This window comes from Canis lupus, chromosome 20 (assembly GCF_048164855.1).
Source record: "Canis lupus baileyi chromosome 20, mCanLup2.hap1, whole genome shotgun sequence".
Classification (NCBI taxonomy): Eukaryota; Metazoa; Chordata; class Mammalia; order Carnivora; family Canidae; genus Canis; species Canis lupus.
The window spans coordinates 1984344-2005825 of NC_132857.1; the positions used below are offsets into that span (position 1 = coordinate 1984344).

The 21482-nt window shown below is 41.9% G+C and overlaps 1 protein-coding gene across 8 annotated transcripts in view; it reads right to left on the reverse strand.

The window, feature by feature from the left end:
* Window positions 1–21482, reverse strand: part of GAB1 (GRB2 associated binding protein 1) — a 115404-nt gene that overhangs the window by 89750 nt on the left and 4172 nt on the right. Inside the window, exon 1 of one of the 8 annotated variants that reach the window (XM_072788242.1) lies at window positions 17601–17733. The exons of 5 other annotated variants lie outside the window; for them this stretch is intronic. The gene's annotated coding sequence lies outside the window, so the exon portion shown is untranslated. Of the gene's footprint in view, window positions 1–17600; window positions 17734–21482 lie in introns of those variants that run through there. 2 more of the 8 variants (XM_072788243.1, XM_072788244.1) reach the window with 2 other exon arrangements.

A 21482-nucleotide genomic window follows, 5' to 3' on the forward strand; every position in this document is an offset into this window, starting at 1 on the left:
ATAAAAGCTGTTTCTTAAACAAAGTACTTCCTCTTACGTCCGTGGAAGCTGTTGATATGAGAATACTGAGAAATTATGGGTTTTGTGATAACATTTGTTCCCTATATTTATTATTAGCAGACATTGTAAGTTCTGCAGCAGGGTAGTTGTCCTTGTTTTGAATCCTCCTACCTCTACCCCCAATATGCCTGAAAGAGAAGACTTATAGGATTCCTCTGGATTGTCTAGCACCTTAACTCTCCCTCCCTATGTTTGGAAAATCATTAACCCTAAGACTACAAAAGCAGAAAATTTCCGGTAATTGCTTTTTCTTAGTTTCCCTGTAACAGAGTGCAGGTATACACTTAGGTACACCGGCTTCACCAAACAAATTCATTCCAGATTTTAAATCTTAAGAAATCTCAAGAAATAAGAACTGGACAAAATCTGAGTCTGGGGTTGGGGCAGCAAATGCAGCTTCCAGCGGCAGTAACGGCAATGATCATTACCCCGTGTCCCTGGTGTTGGTAGTGTAAGATGCAGGGCCTACGGTCACGGCTCCTTGGACCAACTCAGGGGCACTGTGCTGACTGATGAGCTTCAAAGCTAGGCCTGTGGCTTTCCCAGAGAGACTGTGTGCTAATAACTTTAATAGACCCCTTTTCTGACGAAATTAGCCAAGGTTTCTGTTACTTTCAACTCAGAATCCTGACAGATATAGCAGGTCAGGTAACATTTCATTCCTTTTGGTCGAAGGCCACTGTGAGATTTACAGAGCAAACAAATCTAGTGAGATCCTCCCAGTAAGTCGGGGAGTCACAGCAAACTGCTGAACAAGATGTTCCTGACCACTTCTGAAATTATTTCTTAAAAGGAATTAACAGGATGAACACATCACATGCTGTTTTAATAGCAGTATCTAAAACATGATTTCTTTATTCCTATCAGACTGAGAGATACAGAACACTATCCCCTTAAAAGTATTCAGTTACTTTCTTGTTTGCTCCAAGGTATCACATTGCTCAAGAAGCCCAATCACACCCTCTAAAAAACTTGAATTTTTACCCTGTTTAATTATTCCCAGGGAAACCATGATGTCATTCCAGTAAGCTGGCTCAGTGAGTAGCATCACCTTGTGTTAGCCTGACAGAGAAACCTTAAAAATATGCATCCTGGCGGGGGGGGGGGGGGGGGGGGGGGGACACCAGGTGGCAAGTGAAAAATGTCATTTTTGAAACTGGAAATAAGCACTCATACTTCATCTTCAATTAGAATTGATATTTCTCCTATAATAATTTAACATCATTCACCTTGGAAAGTGCATTTAATTTCCCCTCATCATTATAACTAAATTGTACAGAAGTTCATGTTAAATTTTCCTTTTGGCTTACTATCAATAACTTTTGCCACTGCACTTAAAAAAATATTTTCAGTAAGACCCAAATTGATGCAGAAATCACATGAAAAACAAAACTCTGGCACATGAAAAAAATTCTTATTAACAGTAAGCAGCAGGATTCTGAGAAAAATCAACTTGCAAGAAAACTTTTTTTAGCATGATGGCAAGGGTTTGGGAAAAAGGGACTTACAGGAAAAAGAGTTTGCATTGCCAGTTATTCATTCACTTATTTTTTTTTCTATTTTTGCAATATCCAAGTAGAATTCCTTGTCCTCGACCTAATTTTATTTTCCATTTTATCCTTTAAAGGTCTCACAATCTTCTGATTATAAACTTCAGTAATCAACCATTGAAAATATGGTAATTCCATGGATATAAGTTTTAAAACTTCAGTTCAAAAATTAAAAGAATAAAAAATATATTTCTGATATCAATAAAAGCAAATTTAAAACAGCAAAAATAATGAAAAAAACGTATGTCCCATATATAGGATGATTCTGTCCCTCATTATTTCAGACTAGCACACAGGGTGGTGAATCTATCCACACAAATGCAGACTGTCTATCAGACATGATTCACGTGAAGTTAGATCATTTGCACAAGGCCACAGAGTTTTATGCAACATTCATAAAAGAGCCAGTTCCTCTTCCATGCTCTAAAGTCATTATTAACCAGAGATACTAAAAACGCAAGCAGGCTGCAACCTGCCTGACCTACAGAAATAAGAACCTCTTTTAGTATACTTCAAACTAAGCATTGACTCACAAGGAAAAACCAGGTTGCTATTCAACTGAGACCTTCCAAGTTAAGGTCTGACAAAGAGAAGCTCTTGGTTCAAAGAGAAGCTCTGACATGGGAACAGGTGAGAGAGTGAGAGGCTGAGGCATGTAGCATGGCAGGGGGGCAGGCATCACGACCAGTCTGGGGCACTAGAACCCCTGCAATCTCAGAGAGGCCCTGTATGGAGGAGAGAGGCCTTCCAGAAAAGACTTCCACACCCATCATTAGATCCCAGTTTCCAAGTGGGCCTAACAGTAAATGCACGTGAGAAGAATACACTCAGCATTGAAGGGGGACGCACAGACCTAGAAGGTTTAGAGTACTCACATAAGATGCACACCTTTCATAAAGGTAAACAGGTAAGGCCAGAGGATGCTTTAGAACACCCAGTAGCCCGTAACTGGGGATAAGTTAGGCACCGTGTGTCAGCTTAACCCAGGACTGTGCAGCCGTAAGAAATGTTCATCACCAAGCACATGGCAACGTTCTCTTGTTAGACGCTGAGGGAGGAGGGGAACAAAACTCATTGAGTTACCTTCCTCCCTGTTTCCATCCTGAGCACAAACAGTTTAGTATGTTGGTTTCTGCCTGTTGGTTTTCTGTACAAAAGTCATTAATGGACATAGTCAACGTCTACTTTCAGTATGAGACATGTTCAGTATCAGATATGACAGGCAGGATGTCACCTGGAAAAAGGAGTGGTCCTCTGGTCAGGCATTACTACAGTTTCATGTTTATTTCCTGTTACCCACAAAAAAACGGAAACGGCCCCAAAGGAGGCTGACCCCAGGGCACCTGACAGCTGGGGCCCTCTGCTACATCACTCCTCAAGTACTGTTTAACTTGTAATGCCATTTAAAATGTTATCACACATTTACTTAGCTCTGCAGTTTATAACAAACCTACCAAACAGGACAAACCAGTCCGGATTATATAATATGTAAATATGCCAGGGAGCTGGGGAGCATACTTGTGGGAGGATAAGCTGGAGCAATGGTTAAATGAGCTCAATCCTCACTATACTTGAAGGTAGTAGCCTCTTCATTCACACTCCATGGCTAGCCCTTTGTAACTAAAATATGGAAAACACAACCAATGAAGAAGTTACATGTATCCCTAAAAATACCACCTAGTAAGTTACTAAAATTAGTTAAATGGGATACAAACAAAAGTCAATACAATTTACATTTCGTTTAGTTTTCAAAATCTGATGTACCTACCGAATAACTCATATTTGCACGTAAAAACATTCTACGTTCTAAAGAGACTACGAGTGATTAGTATTGTTTGTGCATGCACACGCTTGCGCACACACACACACACAATCAGCTTAAATGTGGGCCTGGTGCCAGAACTCAAGTTTCACTAGGGTTGTTAGAGGACTTGAATAAATTGTTTGTTTCATGTAAGTACCTGTTTGAGAAATAGATTTTATATCTACTACCCTCTGAGATGTTAAACATCTACTAAATAGTGAACTGGTAATATTCTATAAATATTTCTGCAACACAATAAATGGACACAACAGAGAAGCTCCACAAACACAAATTTAACATTTTATGATAAAAAATATAAATACAGAAACGATCAAAGGTATTCATTAACCCTACATTGCTTTATAATTACAATGACCTATAGTTTTTTTCTTTTAAGCAGGCTGTTATGAATCACTAAGAAAAAAAAACTTCAAGATATATTTACGTAGTTAATACTAGATGGTGATTATGTAAATATATAAATCACACATAGTATTCACAAAATTACAAGTAAATCAATGAAATTCAACAAAAGCTAGCTGAAATTTAAGAGTTTCAGTCTAGAAATCTAAAAGCATGTATACTTATATACACATGATTGGCATATAAAATATAAACACATATGCTCATTATAATACGTGTTAAAAATTTAAGGCTTGATTTAATGTACCAGAGTTCTTTCTTAAGTTCTCATTTAAAAAAAATTTTTTTTAAATGGCTATAATCAAATTTGTTCTTTCTTGTTTTTGATATACTGTATTTGCCTGATTTTAAAAAGTTGGTCTTAAGAACCACCTTTAAAGAGATAAAGAGAAAAGAAAAGCTCCAAGCAGGCAGAAAACCCCTTTTGGTGAGCCTATTAAATGCGCATTTGACATATTACTTCAAAATCTTTCATAGGAGCAGTGAGAGTTGGTGTCATCAGGCTGTATCTTTCCATTCCAAAGAGTAAATAAGCAAGAGGCAGCATTGCAAACTGGCCTAAACTATGGAAACCACCACCCAGTGGAAAGCACCCACGGTTTCAAAGATTGTAGATGCAAATGCGCCCTCATTACCTTGTCCTTCCACCCTTTACTGCAATAAGTGTGAATAGGAAAAAACAATCAAGGTGAATGGTTTCTGAAAAAGCTCCCTATTAGGAGCACCTAGTGGCTCAGGGGTCAAGCATCTCCCTTCAGCCCAGGGCGTGACCCCGGGGTCCTGGGATTAAGTCCCACATCGGGCTCCCTGCACGGAGCCTGCATCTGCATCTGGGCTCCCTGCACGGAGCCTGCATCTGCATCTCCCTCTGCCTGTGTCTCTGCCTCTGCCTCTCTCTGGGTCTCTCATGAACAAATAAATAACATCTTAAAAAAAAAAAAAACTCCCTGATGATTTTGATATTCCCTCAACCTGGCCCCCCACAAATGAACTACAGAACTAAGCATAAGGGCTGCCTCGTTTTTGTGCCCCTAAAATCTGCTGCATCACAATATCCAAGGACCCCTGGTTTCAGCTATTATTTCCTTAACTAGTTTTTAAATAGCTATAATCTTAATATAGTTAAAGCTTTAACAGCTTTAACTATTATTTACCTTAACTAGTACTTAAAGCCCCAAGTTGTGGTTTCAGCCAGAGGTATTGATGCAAAGTCAGAAGAGTTATTTCTGGACACAGTTACAAGCCACAAAACTATAACCATGTAAAAACCATTTCTGTGCTCTATCGAGCTGAACCAGGCTGGCATCTTTATGATCTAAGCATCCGCTGGGCAGGAATGGACTCTACATGCACCCTAGTCTATCCTGTCTGTCCTGTTCCAACCATTTGTGTTCACAGGATGAGCCTGCAGAAGAGGTTCTCTAGATCAGCTCACAGAAAGGACTTTAGGACTAATTTTGCAAAGACCAAAGACAGGCTGAGTAGGAATTCAATCTAATCCGGGAGAGATTATCAAAGGGATTTCTGTGACAAGTCCTAAGGTACATATTCAAAAAAAAAGAAAAAAGAAAAAAAGAAAGAAAAGAAAAGAAAGAGAGAGAGAGAGAGAGAGAGAGAGAGAGAGAGAGAGAAATAGAGGCAGTGGGAAGAGAAGATCTCAAATTTCTGCAGAATTAAAAAAAAAAAAAAAGTTGTTCTGTTGGGAGAATAAGGGAAATAACCTAAATAGCAACTTCTAAAATGTTTCCCCTCCAAGAAGAAAAAGTAAACATTTCACAGGCTCAAATCTCTATGCTAGGCTCCCAAGTTCCCACTGCTCCTTTGGCAAGCATCCAAACAGCCTAGCTTAGCTGGCAAATGTTCAAATACAGTTATTCAAAATATGTTAATGAGGCTAACAGGGTGCTTCCACCATGTAACCCCACCTTCCCCTTCTTTGTGCGAAGTGAACCTGTGCAGGTTAAAACAGGCGTGCCAAACGCTTGCTATGTGAGATTCCCGACTGCTGGCTAAACCACTGCCAATTTAAAATAAGCATTTAGGGAGAACGGCGTGTCCAAATGCACGCTGTCTTGAAAAATGGGTATTGTGAGGTTTATTCCCACTGCCATATACCCCCACAGGTCTGAAAACATAAATATTAATGATTTATATTCTTTAAGTACCACATTCAAAGTACCTTAAGGATTCCAAAGTACTTCACAAGTATTCTTTTTAAAATAATTTCCCAGTGAAATATTTTTCATTCTATAAATGAGGAAACAAAAGTAGTGGTTACACATTGTTTAGATAATGGTAATTGGAATCAAAAGAACTCAGCTATTTTATGAGTTAACACAACTACTCAACGATGTCTTTTTAGCCCAATATCAAGCATTTCTTCTGTGTGTACAAAGAAATCACAGAGCAGTTATGTCTGGTTTGTATATATTCTAAAAATCTCAAAATTTCCCCCACAAAATCAGGTTAGCTTAAAATTTTCACTTTCCCCTTGCCTTCCAAAAAAGCATTTGACTTGTTTCTTCATCCCCACAGACATTCCACACATAGTCTGAATTTTAAAACTTAGGCCATACTGCTTCTTTCTCAGTAGAACAGAAAGTACCAGTTCCAAAATAATCTCAACACTGCCCAGGCCCTAAAGTAGTCCCTAGTCACAAGATCTTGACAGGAAATCAGGATCTAGTATCTTAGGTTTAAAAATCAAGGGGAGGTTGGAAGGAAGGTATAAATGGGATTACATAGTTACCTAGGGTGACTCATTCTCATATGCTCAAGACTAAACTGAACACTGACTCTAGATCATGAAAGAATTTTTCCTCAGGGGCAGAAAGGGGCATGGGATTTCCAAATGTACACTAGGATCTTCCATGTGGCTCAGGTGAGCAAATCCCACATAATTAACTTCCTACTACAGTGAAGGAGTATAAACATAGGTGAGGTGCACAACGTTCTCAAATGGTGCTGGTATCAAGCCCCTTCAGTTTTCCAGGCTGCAGAGACTAGACAGAGAGGCAAGAGACCAAGGTGGCATGACACTTGGGACTGTAGTTAACACCACTGAACTGATACCAAGTTTTATACTATGTGTGTTTTACAATTAAAAAATTAAAATTAAAAAAAAAAGAGAGAGAGATTGGGGTCAATTTACCATATTACCAGGGCTCCTAACAATGAAAATGTTCTTAGTGTCCAGCTGTCAGAATGTCAGAAATCATACCAAACTACTGAAGATGGGCGGGGGGTGGGGGGGGGGGGAGCACAGATTGGGATGGTACTAGGCTGGGTCAGAGCTTGTGCCCATATGGGGTGGGGGGCAGATTGGGATGGTACTAGGCTGGGTCAGAGCTTGTGCTCATGTCGGGTGGGGGGCAGACTGGGATGGTACTAGGCTGGGTCAGAGCTTGTGCTCATGTGGGGAGGGGGGCAGACTGGGATGGTACTAGGCTGGGCCAGAGTTTGTGCCCATGTGGGGTGGGGGTCAGACTGGGATGGTACTAGGCTGCGTCAGAGCTTGTGCTCATATGGGGAGGGGGTCAGACTGGGATGGTACTAGGCTGGGTCACAGCTTGTGCCCATGTGGGGTGAGGGGCAGATTGGGATGGTACTAGGCTGGGCCAGAGCTTGTGCCCATGTGGGGTAGGGGGCAGATTAGGATGGTACCAAGCTGGGTCAGAGCTTGGGCTCGTGTCTATGTATGCCTGCTGAAACCAGCTGGCCTTGTACTTAGGGTACTTCCTAGGTCCAACTGCCTGGACCTCATTTTTCTCATTAGGAATAGGAAGAGTACTAGAAATTTGGTTTTTCCCCCCTTTCATTACTTTAAGAAAACCTGGCCTTTATCTTTCTTGAGTCATTTTCTTTTCCCTAAGGTTTTCAATAAAAACCTCAAAGTTATAAGAATATATTCTGCTTTGGAAACATATGGCTTAGAAACTCAAGAGATTCTATTTGAAAACGTACATGAATGTTTTTAAGACTAGGACCTTTTTTGAAAGATTGAAAATATTTCAATATCCATGTTCAATTAAATTTCCCTTAGTAAAAATGCGGGTTTCTTAACATATAGTATTTCTCCAACTCAGCAATAAAAACCAATTTCCTCAAAATTTAATATACACAGAATCTACCAGAAAAGAGTATCAATAACTGCTCAAGACTCATTAAAATCAGTAGGGAGATATTAAACATTCAAATATGTCTGAGTATTAAAAAACATAAAGCACCAACTTACTAAAATTTTAAGTCAATTTATACACTTTTTTATTCAAATATAAGTAAATGTAAAACTATTATAAGGCTAACTACGTATATTAACTTTAGAGGTAAATCATATGTAATTACTAAAGAAATACTTCCCTTTAGTAACTTATACAAGTGGCAATATATCTGCTTGCCTAAGATTTTATAACTTATTTTCCAAGTTAAACCTAAACCAGAAAATTTTAAGGTAAAAAAAATACTCCCACTGATAATGTATAAGCTATATATATATTTTTTAGGCTGCACTTGTAGCAGTACTTCAAGTTATGGTTTTCCCTAAGAGCATTCATCTCTGTTTTCAACAAATATAAATATTCACTGGAAACATCTATCACTACGTTAAACAACATATGGGATTGGAATAAATTGTAGGAAGAAAACCTGAAAAAATAATTAGAAATATTAAGAGACTTATCAGAAAAGAGGTTTACCAAGTATACGGTTTAGAAAGCACAGGGAAGTGAGGAAATAAGGTCACCTGGAATGAGGAGAGCAAGTGGCGGCCTGGCCTGGCCTGGCCGTGGGTTCTCTGTAGGGAGCAGCGCCCAGGAGTCTCGCCTGTCCGGCGGTGCAGAGGCCAGAAGCCGGCTCTGGGTCGCCAGCACACCCTTCACCAGCCCTTCTACTCACTTCAGGAGCCCAGTGATCTACTAAGCAAACCTACCTGGGCTCACAGTGCAAGGAGAGGGTGTGGCGGGCACTTCATATAATAACAGTAATGATACTCGACACTTACGAAGCAGATGTGGAGATTCTCTAAGATCTTGCGAGTAGCTGGGCTGAGTAGAGAGAGGCTGAAGGGTTCCTAGGCCAATCAATGGAGAAGGGAGAGAGCATGAAGGGACTGAAGAAGGGAGGGACAGATTAGCAAGCCCGTCAACACCACACTGGTGAGAAGCTCTACGGTACGATCTGGATTTCCAGCATGGGAAAACGAACACGGGAACAAAGACAAGGTTGGAGCAAGGTAAACGATGATTTAACAAAAGCTGAGAGCCATCATTTTGTAAGTAACTCTCCAAAATCCTTTTACTTTGGGGGATGTCAAGAGCTTTCTGCATTGTAACTAAACGGATTCATGAAGTTCCCCTAAAGAACTAAAATGCCAAAAAATCAGAGACAGCTTTCTAGAAATGGAGTTCAGCAGGCAATTGGAAATAAAGTAAGTGGTTTACTTCATTCCTCTGCTAGTTAAATAGTCACTCCCATCGAGTCTACTTCTTGATCAGTTTTTTAAATACAGTCTGTATTGTCCATCTCTCTGCTCTTTCTCTAAAATGGACGTTAAGGGGCGCCTTCGAGGGCATAGCTGGCCAAGCACCTGGCTTCCACTTTGGTCATGATCCGAGGGTCCTGGGATGGAGCCCTGCATTAGGCTTACCGCTCAGCACAGAGCTTCCTGTTGCTCCCCCTGCTTGTGCTCCCTGTCTAATAAATTTATTAAAATATTTAAAATAAATAAAATGGACTTTAAAATCAGAGTTTAGGTTTAAAGAGTAGAGTACATTAAACACAGACTGAAAAACAAGAGAACTTCTTTAGTCAAGTACAACTGCTTTGGTGCTCACATCTCAACTAGCCAAAATTAGGGTGAACCAGATATAAATAATAAAGACAATGGGAAAGAATGTTTGAAATCTGAACTATTCTAGGAAATCAGGACCAAATCTGAATAACATGCTTTCAGATCCAATAACCAGAATAACCAGAAGTTCCGGCAAAGAGCAAATCCTTCTTCATCTCACCTCTTTAAGTCATTCATAAATGCTTAATTCAAGAATGCACAATCTTTTTTAAAATCAATAGTTACATAATACCTTCCCTGATTTAATAAGGTCTTCTCAGCGGGCTCAGTTAGGCACTTTCTCACATTCTAACCTTTCTAAAAATTCTGTTTCACTTTTGTCTTCCTCTAAGTGTGTCCTTTTTATGGGACAGTTTAATCTAAATCACTGCTAGAAAACAGAGCACACAGCAACACGGCATACTTCCCTTATCTCACAGTAGAGAAGCTAATGCTACTTTCTGAGTTTTGGTTCCTGTCTTCCTATCCCACTCTTCATACACATGGGCTTCTACTGGATTTTCTTTCCTCTCCCTTTTTCTCTCCATTCCTAACTGAGGATTTCCCCAAGTATAATTTAAGAACCACTTACATCAGAATCATAAAGGATTTGAAGTAAAAAATATTCTGGACTTCTACCTAAATTTACTAAATATCAGAAATGGGTAGGGCTCAAGAATCTGCACTTTAGCAGTTACCCAGGTGACTATAATGCACAGGGAAGAAGTCTGAGGCCCCCTGCCTCTAACCCTGGATGGATTCTTCCCAAAAGACACAGGGACTGAACCAAACTATAAACAAGCACCATCAGAGCCTCTGAGAAGAGAGCATGGTGGCAATTCCCTCACTACCTTCCTTTTAAAAAACAGAAGGAAGAGGCAAGGGAGAAAGCACGGAGAGCGGAACATGAGCTGAATATGAGACATCAGCACAAATGTGGACTCGTCAGCCCTGCTCCGTGGCTACTACCAATTACAGTAGCCAGACCTGCAAGAGGGCTGATTACATGTAATTTATAAAGAGTAAACAAGCTGGGCGGCTTGTGAACAATGAATGGTGATATTCAAGCCAAGAAGTAATAAAAATCATGAAAAACGACTCAACATCCCCCTCCCCACCCAGACAACAACTGGTTGTACTCTGGTTAGGATTAGCTAGGGCAATAATGAGTATTTGGGTAATGATTTAAATGACAGACCCTTTCAGAGAGATTTTGTCTATCAGATAAACCCCAGTGGAAGAGTTCTGCAGCACCAACCTCTAGTGTCTATAAGCTCAGCCACCTCAATGACTATTCTCAGCCTTACTGAGGTAAAAAAAAAAAAAAAGAATAATAATGTTTGCTTCCAGTCGGACAACACAATCCCACACCTGAAATACAGCTCATCCTTGAACACAGCAGTTAAGGGTGCCAACCCCCCATGCAATTGAAAATCCTGCATATAACTTCTGACTCCCCCAAAACGTTAACTACTAAAAGCCTCCTGCTGACCAGAAGCCTTACCAATAAAGCAGTTAACACGTGTCTGGTATGTATTATATTCTGTATTCTTACAATAGTATCTTTTAAAAAATTTTTTTGGTATTCTAGGCTACTTGGTTCCTCTGTGAGTTTTTCTTTCTCTTTATCACTTTTTTTAGGGGGGAAGGGGCAGAGGGAGAGGGAGAGGGAGAAGAGAATCTCAAGCTGGTTCCATGCCCAACACAGAGCCTGACTCAATTCCCTAACCCTGAGATCATGACCTAAGCCAAAATCTAAAGTCAGATCTTAACAGACTGAGCCCCCTAAGACCCCCTCCTCCACCACCACCCCCACCCTCTGCCGCCTGGTCTGTAGTTTTTCAAATGGTTGCAAATCTCCAAAACATTTTCCAATATTTTATTGAAAAAAGTCCACATCTAAGTGGATTCATGCTCAAATCTGAGTTGTTCAGGGGTGAACAGTTTAGCTTTTAACAGACACAGGGAAATAAACCAAATAATACACACGTAAAAACTAAGCTTCATGAAGAATTTCTTTACATCAAGGTTTCTCAACTTCAGCACTACTGATATACTGGGCAGAGGTAATTCTCTGTTGTAAGGGCCATACTGTGCAATGTAGAATGTTTAGCAGCACCCCTGCCTCCACTGATTAGCAGCCAGGAGTACCCCCAGCTGTGACAACTAAAAATGTTCTCAGACATTCTCAAATGTCCCCTATGGGAGCAAAATCACCTCCCCACTCCCACTAAAAACCACTGTAGCATACAGAACCATCATGAAGAAAAGTTTGTATTAATAAAATAGCTCATACAACATATTTCTGAAGTCATAAAAAGACCTCACAAGTCCTGCTTTTAAATATATATATATAATATACTCCTTTTAAGTATATCACTCTATTTTTCCATAAAATTTTCTATTACCAGGGGCTAAAATATAAAAATCTTTATACTTTCTTAAAGATTTTTTAAAATGTATTCATGACAGAGACAGAGAAAGGCCGAGACACAGGCAGAAGGAGAAGCAGGCTCCCTGCGGGGAATGGATGCAGGACTCGATCCCAGGACCCCAGGGTCATGATCTGAGCCAAAGGCAGATGCTCTACTGCTGCCAACCCACCCAGGGGCCCTTAATATTGTTTTAATAAGCTATCCAAGGGGGTGCCAAGGTGGTCAGTCAGTTAAGGGTCTGCCTTCAGCTCAGGGCATGATCCCTGGGTCCTGAGAATTTAGCTCTGCAGCAGGCTCCCTGCCCAGCGGTGTCTGCCTCTCCCTCCCCCTGCCCCACACTTGTGCTTCCTCCCTCTCCCTTTCTCTCTCCCTCTCTTCCTCTCTCCCTCTCCCTCACTCTCGCTCTCTTTCCCTCAAATAAATGAAAATCTAAAAAAAAAAAAAAAAAAAAAAACCCAAAAAACAAAAAACTAGCTAAGCCATTACAAAAGAGACATATAATAAAATAACTGAGTAGGCCCAAAGTATTTTTTATTTAACAGAGCCAACTTATCTATCAGCCATGGGGGCACTATGCGAGGGCCCATGAGACTTTTAGGAGCCCATAAAAAGTGTTTTTATATTAATTTCTTTTAAAATTAGGATAAAAATGGCTATAATAATAATGACACCGACTTGGAACATATTCATCTTTATACTGACACAGTTGCAAAATATAATTTTTATTCTTTTTTTTTGGTAGAGGAAGGGGAGCCCATGAAAGCAAAAGTACCTAAAGTTCACAAAAGTTCCCGTATGGCCCTGCCACGTGAAGGAGCAGTAAGCAATTAAAACAAGCATGTATGATCAGGGGTGACGGGCGCCGTGGTTCGCAAATGGAAGAGCATAAAGAAAGGCTAAAACAGAGGCTGGCAGCCCACTCTGTGGACGTGTGAGAGTGCTGGGAGGCTTCGGGGGCAGAGAACAAGCAGAAGTTAGCCTGGTTGTGAAGGCAGACGGGAGGACCAAAAACTCCTGAAGAGCAGAGCACGGGCAAAGGCCAGAGGGACAGACCACACGGCCAGACTGGACTGTGGACGGTCAGCACAGCTGAAACCCAGGGCCCAAGTGAGAGGCAGCAACAAGGACAATGGGAGGCACACACAGGGGCGGGCCCCCATCACAAGGGCCTGGCAAGCTGAGAGAAGAGGTCTGGGCATCCCGAAGGGCAAAGGAACTGCTGCAGAGCAGCTACAAACTGGGGAGCGATGTGCGCAGACCTGTGTTTCCAAAGGCCATTCTGGCTGCTTTAATGAAGACAGCAGGGGGAGTGGAGAAATGGAAGGAGCGAGGCCACTGGCTCCTGCAGCAATCCAGAAGAAAGGCAGAGGCATCTTAGGTAGTACGATCAATCGATCAACTCAAGAGGTATTTGTGGTTTGGTTTTTTTTAAGAAAGATCATGCAGGAGCACGCAGCGGGGGTGGGCAGCGGGAAGGAAGGCCAGGAACGGGGTGAGAACTGAGGCTGGCTTCATGCCCAGTGCAGAGCCCCACACCGGGGCTCGATCTCATGACCCTGAAATCATGACCTGAACAGAAATCAAGAGTCAGGCGCTTAACCAACTGAGCCACCCAGGCGCCCCTCAAGAGATATTTGGGAGGTAAAACGACAGGATTTGTCACTGAGTATGAAGAACGAGGGAGGAACAACACAGAATCCTCTGGCTCCAGCCACAGGACAAGGGCTTGGTGTAGCGACTGAATGACTGAGGGAACAATGAGAGGACCCGGTACAGGGAGAGGGTGAGAAGGTCGGCTGTGGATGCGCAGAGTCTGGGCTGCTGTGGGGAATCTAATTAGTTCTGAATCTAAGCAGTCAGACCTGCGGACTGAGATAACACCCTGGAACCATCAGTGTATAATTCAGGGCCATGTAAGATCCAGAGATGAGCTTTAAAGGTTAGAAAACATGCAAGGTTATCTTTAACAGTTGTGGGTAAGTTTGTAAGAATTCTGCAGAAAGTGAGAGCCCAGACCTTTTATCAAATTTTCAAAGGGGTTCATGAACTCACGAAGGATGAAGAGCCACTAACGGCCTGCGACGAGAGAAGAGGTCATCCAGGGCTGGCCCCAGAATGCTGAAGAACTCCCACACATAAGGAGAGACCAGAGCCGGTATCAGAAAAGCATAGGAAAGAAGATTCTGAAAAGAAGGACCGGTCATCTGTCCATCACTGTAGTCAGGAGCGCCATGAAAAGGAAGACCTAAAAAGTTCAAATCTAGTTCTGTTAGATCTGGCGGCCAGGAGGTCACTGGGGACCTCAGAGGGAAGTGTTAGGTAAGGGTAGTGGGAAGGGACGCAGGCTCTCCTGCATTATGAAATGCATGGCAGGTGGAGGCAGCAGAGCGCACAAAACCCACTCAAGGGTCTTCTGGCTGGGGGTGCCTGGCTGGCTCAGTCAGGAGAGCATGCTACTCTTGATCTCAGGGTTGTGAGTTCAAGCTCCACATTAGGTGTGGAGCCTACCAAAAAAAAAAAAAGAGTCGGGCTAGGAAAGGAGAATACAAAGAGTCTGGCTTTGAAAACGGAATCCACTATTTAAGGTACCGGTGAGAAAACTAAACACTTTCATTAAGCCTTCGCAGAGTCCATGAATTCACCTCCTTCTACTAAATTCTTCTAGAGTCTTACCTCAAACATCACTGGTTAAAATATAATTTCCAGTACTAAGTGCATCCTCTGTAGCATATAAACTCCCAAAAGATGGAGGCAGTGCCCTCTTGGTCCTCTTCTCAGTTCTTGACAGTACCTGTTCACAGCAGGCATCCCCTCAGTCACCTGAAGTATCTGACCCAAGGAGTAAGAAGATCTGGCTCTCAGAACAGCTGGTCAGTGTGTACGACCTGGGACAAATCAATTAGTATTCCAGGAGCTAATTCTCACTCCCTGTAAAACAAGGAGGTTGGATTCTTGACAAGGAAAGAAGGATATTTGTGTAATTGGAAAAGATACTCAATAGAGCAATTATTTTGGGAATGCAAATCATAGAAAGAAAAACAGGATAAAAAGCCAAAGGCCTCCAAACAACACGTGAAAAAAAAAATGGGTTAGAAGCGCCAAAAAACACTGAACTACGTGACTTATAATTCTAGGCTTAAAATTCTATAATTATCTGGTCATGTTGTTCGAGAGATCATGCACGGTATCACACAGTACCTTTAGACGCCGAGAATAAAAGCCATCTTTGTCCTCTGGAAATTAATGTCCTATTACAAATGCCAAAGAATGATCATTAAAGCCGTAATTTTCTTTGTAAAGAGATCATGTGTATATACCTCCTACTGTGTATACTGTGGGTCATTATGAAAATCATCTAGAAAAAATATATTAAATATAAAAACATATTAGGCTTGCTTTTCCTTTTTTGACTATTTACTTGAAGTGAAGGAAAAGAAGAAAGGGGATACTGTTCAATAGCACCAGTTTAATTTTGCACCCTGTTCTTCGGAGATAAATGACCTATATACCTAGTGAAGATTACTCAGAAGGCTTTGGTTTTATGTAACAGCATCACTAGGATCAAATTACCTTCCTAAATACTTTGCATTCTTACTAGTTCAGTACTTCCTTTTACCTTTTCTCAACACCTCAAACATCTAAACCTGGAACTGTCAGGGAGAACTTATAAAATCCTAATACTCCCAAAACCACTTCGGGGTCAATCCTGACTTTGCCAGAGGGAAGGGGGCTCAAATAATACCTCCTCCACCGACTGAGGTGATCATCCCTCTTCAAGTTCTACCTAACGCCACTGGAATTCAAAACACTGGAGGCAGCATTTTACCAAGTGTTCCCCTTTCAAGAGTGGAAGGTTAAAACTTCTCTGCCGCTAATCGACGGGTCATCCCTCCAGCCAGAAGCACGTCCATGACTGTGGCCACAGCACTAATGGGAACGTGTGGTGGACTGGGATTGAGAAAGCACACCAGGTACTTAATTCTTTAATCAGGTAGTCATCTCAGGGAGGAGTTCTGCTGCTCGGAAAGTGGCCTGACCACATTTCCCAATACAGGAGTAACTAAAAACTGAATTTCAAGAGAGGAAAACAATCTACATGCTGGGTGGAACAGTATTATTCTGGACCTTGATTGCCACATTACAGGGACAGAAATAACTGCCCCCTTCCAGAGAAAAGATGAAAGAACGCGTGTGGGGATCCCTGGGTGGCGCAGCGGTTTAGCGCCTGCCTTTGGCCCAGGGCGCGATCCTGGAAACCTGGGATCGAATCCCACGTCGGGCTCCCGGTGCATGGAGCCTGCTTCTCCCTCTGCCTGTGTCTCTGCCTCTCTCTCTCTCTCTCCCATCCTCTCTCTCTGTGTGACTATCATAAATAAATAAAAATTAAAAAAAAAAAAAAAAAAAAGAAAGAACGCGTGTGTCAGGATTCTGACACAAAAAGTCTGTGATACCTGTGGCTAGGCTTACATTACAGAGAAAGAAATGAAAACAAAGAGAAAAGAGCAAGAGGGGTAGACAGAGATCCACGAGACAAACAGTGCTTTTGCCTCTCTCCCACTTAAAAAAAAAAAGTCAGCAAGCAAAATGTTATAGCAACTGGCCAACTGATGGATGCATTAGAAACAAAAAATAAAGGGGTGCCCGGCGGGGTTAGTCAGCAGAGCATGCAACTCTTGATCTCCAGGTTATGAGTTCGAGCTTCACACTGGGTTTGGAAACTACTAAAAATAAATAAACTAAAAACAAAACAAAAATAAAAACAAGAACAGATGGCGTTCTTAACGTTCTCTTGATAGCTAATGTCCTATGTCCTTATTACACAAAAGCAAACCTTGACTAAAATTCTATTTATCTGCTTATTTCATGTATAACAGCGAAAAATATCTGTAGGCAAATAACAAATATCCAACTCAACCAAGCAACAGGAAAGTAATGTACAAAGCTGTGAGGTCAACTGACATTTTTCCCTTTTCACACCACAGGATAGATGCCCTCCTCTGACTTTTCTCTTGAAATGTAATGTTTTCTTTTTCCACGTGTGGTATTCTTAAAGAATGTATAAAACTGTTTTCAAAAAAAATTTAAACTACACTAGTCAAAGAAAAATAAAGAAGGGAAAAGAAAAACAATGAACAGGATAGTTAAAGCAAAGTTTAATATTTTTCTTCCTTTAAAAAAAAATGACCTAAGATTTTTACACTGAAAAGAAATATTTGGGCTCTCCGTATATTGTTTTTAATTCATGGAACAATGTAGCCATTTGTTTTTTTCCTTTTAGGACATTTTTTTTTCTTTTTGAACACATAGGGAATTATTTAGGCCAAGTATGAATTCAAAGTAAAAAGTTGAGAGAAAAAAGAAATACCACTATAAGAAAAACTCATGGAATTTGGCATTCGTTCCAGTCTATGAAAATAAAACTCAGTTCAGAAATATGATAAAAATTTCTGAAATACATAGAAAGAACAATTAAAAGGTAGAAAGAATTTAAGATAACTCACATTTTCCCTTCTAGAAGCTCTATCTCTTTGCAACTTACACCTTCACGTGCAGTTTACATATAGCAGCTCTGCTAAAAACAACCACATGGAAAATTTTTGTTCCAGATAATACTGCAGGACGGGGCTTGGCAGCCACAAGCTGTAATCAGAACGCCTCAAGAGCTAATGTAACAGAGATAACAGCCAAGCACGCACCCAGTGCACAGCGTGAACTGTTCTTCACAAAGCAGGCAGGGAGAGGGTCAGAAGCCGTAATGAGAATTATTCTCTTCGGTTAGGACAGCTTTGCGCCTGTGAAGCGGAGGACGGCGGAAAACAGCGGAAAACAGAAGAGCATCTCTCTTGCATTTCAGAGTTAAGGTGCTTACACGCCCAAGCCTGACCGGCGCAGGGCCCGGCGGCTGCTCCCAGGCGCTCCACAGGCCCACCGCCCGCCACCGCTCAGGCCTCCCCAGCCGCCTACTTGGCCGCGGAAGAGGCTACTTATTTAATGGATGTGGAAATCCACGGTACAAAGAACCACTTTTCCCCAGGAGTTATCTACAGAAGAAAAGGAGGCTAATTTTACTTGTGCTTGTAGCCAAAGAGGGGACAATAAAGAGACCTGTGACTTGATAAGTTTCCTGTACTCAAGTCCACAGCCGGAGATAAAGGGAGTCACAGAAATATCGCGACTTCAAGCCAAAGTTCAAATGGCAAACTCAGATGGAAGCTCGAAGTTGGTGGAAATTAGCCCCCATGTTAATCTGAGGAATGTGAGATGAGAGGAAGCCTCCACCAGCAGAGGGGTTCAACGGACCCCGAGGTTCCTGGCGCGCATGCAGCTGGGCTAAGACGGCCTCCAAGGCCCAAAATAAGCCACTAGCCCAAGGCAGCACAGCCCACGGAACGCAGCAGCAAGGGAATCAAAGGCTCTTTTATTCTCCCTCCCACCAGAACATGCTCCCTCTCTGCTGTAAACGAACTGCTTGCCAAAATGAATTATTTAGCTCAAAACAGACATAAAGAAATCTTAAATAACACATGTCCCTTGGAATTTTAATAAGTTCAGGTGACCCAACGAATCGTGTTGTTTGTTTCTTGTCTGACACGTATCATTCACTTGTGGCCAGGTTCCCGGCAGGAGCACTGTGTCAAGGCAGAAACAGAAACTTCTCAAAACTCAGCGTTACTGCTGACATCCACGCTCCACGCTTGAAACGGAGGTGTTCCGAGGCTGCTCTCTTCCCAAGGAGGTCTAAACTCAACACGAAGTCTTTGTTCCTCCTGTAAAGCCAGGCTTCCCTGAGGATTCACCATTCCTGCCAGCAGCACCTCAGTTCTTCCAGGAACAGAGCCTGAAAAGTCTTTTGTGAATCCTCCCCTGGCAGCCCCCTTCCACTCCCCTCTCGATCTGAACTCCTCAGCAATTACTGTCTGAATCAGTCATCTGGCAAGGAATCACACAGGACTTCACAACACACGTCTTGTAAAACAATTTAAAGGTAGGTAGGTGCCTTTACAGCTTGTCTTCACAAATAGATTAGAACCTCCTTGAGGGCAGGGAGGGGGCCTTTCCCTGCACTGTATTCCACACATGACACATTGCAAGAGCTCCAGAAATACCAGTTGGTTTATACAGTCAACAGATATTTGCGCCACTTCTATCCTGAGCCGGGCACTGCTCTGGGTGCTGGGGACACCACAACACCATGGCACCCAGAGCAGCAACTCCACAGCCCAGTGCTCAGTGAGCCTGGGTTCTGCTAAGGCAAGCTCAGGAGGGTCCCCAAAGAAATCTGCTTAAGCAGTTCACTTAACTGTTTAAAATGAGCATGAAAGTAAAATTTATTTCCCAAGAAAAGAGGCCTATTGAGAAGCTTCTCCCTCTGCCTCTCACTTCCAAGGAAATATCTAAGGAATGTGAAGCCGCAATAGAGTTTACAATCTAGATCTGCACACCCCTTCCCCATTTTACAGATAAGGAAACTGAGGGTCAGAATGGTCCAAGTATCCTGTAGATAATGGCAAAGTCAAGTTGAATCCCAGGTCCTGACACTCAGTCCAGGGTTCCTTCCACAGCAGCACAATTTAGTTCAAATCCTTCAAAAATAAAGCAGTAGTCTACCTGCCGTGATGTCCCTTCTCCTGTGTTAGTTTCTGTAAGAAAATTAGGAGTGATGGCCCTTAATGCTTTGAATCTATCACCTCTTAAACTTTCTCAATCTGCAAATCATTGAGACCTTACCTACATATTTTTCATGTTGACTACAAAATATGGAATTCTACCTGGGTACCTGGACTGGCTCAGTCAGAAAAGCATGCGACTCCTGACCTCAGGGTCATGAGCTGGAGCCCCACGTTGGGTGTACAGATTACTGAAAATAAACTTTAAAAAAACATATATATATGAAATTTTATTTAGACATAAAAAAGTTCTTTGTTGTTTTCTTTCTTTCATATTTTTAAGCAGATTTAATAATGGCAAAATACATGGAAATAACCAATTCAGCTGTCAACCAGATTATCCAAGCATAACTCTTGTCATATTACTGTCTTTTGTTCAAAGATATCTTTTTACAAATTTAAAACCAAATTTTCAAAACAGCAGAATTCTAAAACTATCTTCCAAACCGATACAACTTCCAAATGATAATTTTATTTAAAAGATTTTATTTATTCATGACAGACACAGAGAGAGAAGGGCAGAGACACAGGCAGAGGGAGAAGCAGGCTCCATGCAGGGAGCCCGACGCAGGACTCGATCCCAGGGCCCCAGGGTCACCGCCTGGACTGAAGGTGGCGCTAAACCGCTGAGCCACCCAGGGATCCCCCCAAGTGATCATTTTAAATCCAAAAAAACAACCATCAGATTTAGGAATTCATCAAATGTTACATGGAGAGTTTTATACTCTTCATTAAGTCCAGGCACAATGAAAGAATCAACTATCATTACCTATCTTGAAGGCTTACTGTAATTGGTAGCTGATGATCTTTGTTAACAGAAACAGTGTCCCTGCCACATAAGAAAAGTAAAAAGAAAACATTAAAAATTTGAATGGAATGCTTACTATCCTGAAGTTTTCAAGAAAAAAATTCCTTCAAGTCACTGTAAGCAAAAGCTTCAGAGTCCCTTGACTGCTACTGGTAACTGCATGCATGCATGCATGCATGCAGAAAAGTCCAGACTTTCTTTCAGACATCACAGGCCCCTTTCCCGTGGTGACACTATAAACAGAGACCTAATGCTCAGCACAGACTCCAGGCTATCCTGGAACAAAGGGATGCTGCTAACTCTGCCTGCTTCCCTCCTTCTCCTCTACGTAAGATGTCAGGTGCCCGCCCAGAAGAAGAGGCTATCTCTGTTCCCAAGCCCATTTCCAAAATCAGGGGCATGTTCTGGAAGTCCGGACAAAAACCATCCTATTAACTGACAGCTGAGAGTAGAGCTCAAGCTAGGTGCAGACTGCACACCCAAGAACTGGCCGAGGTCTTGCTCCCAGGCTGGCTGGCAGCTAGCAGGCCACCTTGGTGTGGCCTCAGAAGCAGGTTCTCCTGCGGAGATGGCACACCTGCCCACTGCTGACAGCTGGGCTCTGGAGGAGCCCAAACTTGGTGTCCAGACTTGAGGCAGGCCATAGGGAAGCTCCTCCTGCAGAGATATGGTGAGAGCCAGCTGGCTTGAATGAATCCTTTGTTTTCAGACTTACATTTTATCTTAGTTGAAATTTCAAGTCCTGATGAAAATCCCACCATTACTTCAAATGGCTGATTTATGTTTAAATACTCTTTAAAAATCCGAGCACCACCGCTGAGTGCATACTATCAAAAGTTTACTTGTTTTCTGTAATCTGAGTGATGGTGATCTGTATATGTTTCCACTCCAGTCCTTAAGTAAAAAAG